Genomic DNA, 3787 nt, shown 5'->3' with positions numbered 1-3787 from the left:
TGCTGAACAAGTATTTTAAATAAGTAAAAGTGCGTACAATAAAGCATCTGTTTGGACCAACATAGATTTCATGCAACTTAATATTACATTTTAAGACACAATGACAATTTGCTTCTGGACTGACATCATGTTGTTTTAGTCAGCAGAGAAGATTAAACTGTCTTGACACATGTAGAACTGTGTCTTCCCTGTGATGTTTTTGTTAATGAAACATTACTGTAAAAAGAATGAGGCAGCTGTAATTTGGGAACATGGAAGGTAGAATCCATATAGAGTGTGTTTATAGATATGACTTACCCCAACTATTAGAAAATAGAACATAGAAATATAACTGCTTTTGCAAAATGTACTGCCGACCATGTCACCCAGCTCTGCAACACCCTAAATCAACTTCAAAGTGAGTTGAGGGAACTGCGGGCTTAGTGTAAAGACCTTAAGGACCATTGCAGTTAGAATCATTTGCGACTGTTTGGTGTTGAAGAAGGGGCAGAAGGGGTACAGCCCACACAGTTTGTCTCTCAACTTTTGAATGAAATCCTTAACCTAGACAAACCCCCTCATGTAGAAAGAGCCCACAGAATGCTGTGAAATAAACCAAATCCGGAGACCCCTCAACATGTTTTTATTACACAATACACAACACTCATAAGACAGATGGCTACCTATTGACGACTGCGCAGTGACAGCCATCAAACAATATGTGCTGTCCCACATCCTCTCATGGCCTTAAAAGTGACATATTATGCTCATTTCTGCTTCCTGACATGGTTTCCTGATGTCTAAATGGAATGTTAGTAACATGCTTTGGTCAAAAAAGCTTAAGGATTGAGCACAGCAAGGTTCTTGAAACACCAGTTTCACAGCCCTGCTCTAGGCGGCTGGTTTCAGTGTCTCTCCCTTTAAATGCTAATGAGGTATTATGTGCACCGCCCAAAGATGTATTTGCGCCGCCTCTCTCTTCCTGCCTTCTGAAAGACCTGAGGACGGTATCATGTGACCATGGCAACGACTGAGTTACGGGAAGAAATGGCCGCTGGACAACAAACTGCGGTGCAACCGTACATGTTCGAGTCCGGAGTCCGACCCAGAACAACAAGAGGCTCCAGAAGAAGTTCAGCAGCCAAGAATGAACATGGATGTTTCTCAGTGGTTAGTAGTTTACTTTTCTTTTTTTTTACCTTGACATTACTTTTATGTTACTGCATAGACAAACGTTTTACGGGCTTAGTAGCCGTCTGCCCCGCGCTGTTACAGATCACAGCCCCCTTCTCCTGCCTCGAGTGTTTACATAACAAAGCTTAGCCAAACCTCGACCGGCGTTTACTGCTCTGCAGTTGCAGTAATGCGGATGCAATTTAGCAATTGCCGTTACAAGAGAAAAGCGTAACCCCGTATTATTATTTACCTTTATGTGGCCAGGTAAGTCAATTGAGAACCTGCTCTTATTTGCAGTGACGACTTGTAATTAGCTAGCAATGTCCAACAACTGTAGTTTTCAATAAGCCACAGTTGCCTCCCGTCACCTCTCTACCACCAGTATTGTTTTTGAACCGGTTCCAACAGTTAATAAAATATTTAAACTTTAAATAACTATTAGAAAAAAAAAACAACGCAATGTGATTGATTAGCTATGTAGTTTCCAATGAATAATATAAATTCTGCTTAAAGACAGGTGTTTTTAAGCAAACAGGTGCAGATATTCTCGGGCTCTGTAGGCAAATGCCTACAGAGCCCGAGAATATCTGCTTTATGGAAATACCACAGGTAAGTGTGAACACTGGGCAAACAAGGTTGTTATTTTGTAGTCTATTTTCTTTAATCCATTGTCACTCACTTACCTCTCATAACTTCTAGGTTACACAAAGACTAAGTTACAGCAGCTTCCTGAGCAACCATCATGCATGCTGGACCATCCTGGCCTAGAGCCCGTCTGCCTGAATGTGTTTTCACTGCAGGATGCACTGAACATTTATCGGGCAGACTACAGACCTTTACGTCTGAGGGGAATAGTGCAGTAAGCTTTTAAGGCCCATAAATACATACATACCCCAAAGTACATAACTGCTTCCTCTGTCTTAAATTGCTTATAGTTTATCTTTACTATATTTTACTTGGTAACATGAAAACTACATATCAAACAATCGAAACACACAGAACAGTTGGGAGAGATGTTTTATTGCAAGAAAAAATTGTAGACATACAAAATAAATATTTAAAATGTAACAGTTAAACTTGCCAGTTGCCATGGATGTGAACATTCAGTGCTGACTTTCTATTGAATTGTGTCCAGCCAATATAGATACGTAGCCTAAAGAAGCTTTGTAAGCTGGTGCTGGTGCTTTCTGGGGCGGAGAGTGAGAGCTGTGCTGCCTGCCTGCGTGGTGCTGAGGATTCATGCAGAGTTCCCTGACGCTGAAGGACAGTATGTGGGGTTCAGACCTGTCCTTGGTTGAACCTTGACAAGTAACTGGCTGTAACGTCCAGCTTGTTGGGTCTTTCATACTGAGCCGATATGTCTTCAGGGATTGTAAGTTTCAGCACCTCGTTCACATATGGGCCAGGGTCCTGGAAAACCTTCTCGAAGATCAGGTCCAACAGTGTATCAATGTAGTCTGCAGTGCAATAAACCAAAATTAACGTTTACAAGAAAATTGCACTAGAACCAAAAAGCCTTGTGCTGCAGTGTTGTCAAGTGTCTCATTGTATCTCCTCATTTATACATTCTCCTTATTTATTATTTTGAAAACCATCAAAAAAATAATTCAGATCTTATTTGTGTTTATTTTCCTTTTGTGTTATTGCCTGTGTGTCCATCTTTATTTTTTATTCGTAGGGTTCAAATAAAAGATTTGTAAAACGTACGGAATGTTGGCTCTGCTTTCATAGGCTTTGCAGTTCATTCTCCATGCTTAGATTTGAGGAAGTTGACTGTACAGAAGCTCTCCACCTGTAGATGTTGCCTGTGGTCGGTCAGTATTTTCATTGTAATGCAGGGCAGCCAGGTAGAGTCTTGGGTGGAAAAATAGTTCTTTAAAAATCATAGTATACACACTAAACTATAATCAGCTAAACAGATAGTGATGTTTTATGTCCACTAATCCATATTCATAACAGAGTAAAACAAAATTACATATTAACATAGTGACTAACATTACATCATATGCTTTCGTTCAACAAACCTGTGCTTCTGAAGTGAGGCCGGAGAGTTCTCATGGAAAGCTGTGTGCCAACCGTGCATTTCACTGGTTGGTCTGTCTGGCAGGCAACATGATGCATTACAGACTGCAGTACAGATGTGCTTGGCTAAACACAAAAGGAAGGAATATGACAGGTAACCCCTGTCTCCGGCTCCAAAGCAAAGTAATGATTGCTTGACTGCAGATAAAGTTTTGGTACTGTCAGATCGGGTCTCTCATACCAGCAGCTAACACTACACGTAGTTACGTGTATACCAACACGAAAGAAGTCGTTCGACTGCCAAGGTGCTCCTGAGCATCTAACACACTGTCCTTGAGCACAACATGCTAATTGACATAACGTAGTTCCCTGGCCGTGAATAACAGAGCATTTCATACCGTCCTCTCTTCGCGTTCATGGCGGAACATTAGCTCACCATCCGTGAACAACAATTTCACACCGTCTGACCGGCTGTGAGCATGTGGAGGAGATGGTCTCCCATGCGTGTTCATGTCGGAACAGTAGCTGTAACAACTGAAAAGTTGTCCGCGGACGATGAGCTAGGTAGTGCTGCTCGGCCGTGAACATGACGATGGCTAGCTAGTGCTAG

The 3787-nt window shown here is 41.7% G+C and overlaps 1 long non-coding RNA gene across 1 annotated transcript; it reads right to left on the bottom strand.

Moving 5' to 3' along the window:
* Positions 1-2159: 2159 nt before the first annotated feature.
* On the bottom strand, positions 2160-3085 carry LOC119023333. Its single transcript, XR_005076237.1, has 2 exons — positions 2863-3085; positions 2160-2612 (listed from the first exon to the last, which is right to left on the bottom strand). It is a non-coding gene; the product is annotated as an uncharacterized LOC119023333 (long non-coding RNA).
* Positions 3086-3787: the final 702 nt, after the last annotated feature.

The sequence above is a fragment of the Acanthopagrus latus genome, chromosome 7, assembly GCF_904848185.1.
Source record: "Acanthopagrus latus isolate v.2019 chromosome 7, fAcaLat1.1, whole genome shotgun sequence".
Classification (NCBI taxonomy): Eukaryota; Metazoa; Chordata; class Actinopteri; order Spariformes; family Sparidae; genus Acanthopagrus; species Acanthopagrus latus.
Note: the sequence above shows the minus strand (reverse complement) of the source record. Positions and strands in the feature narration are given on the sequence as shown.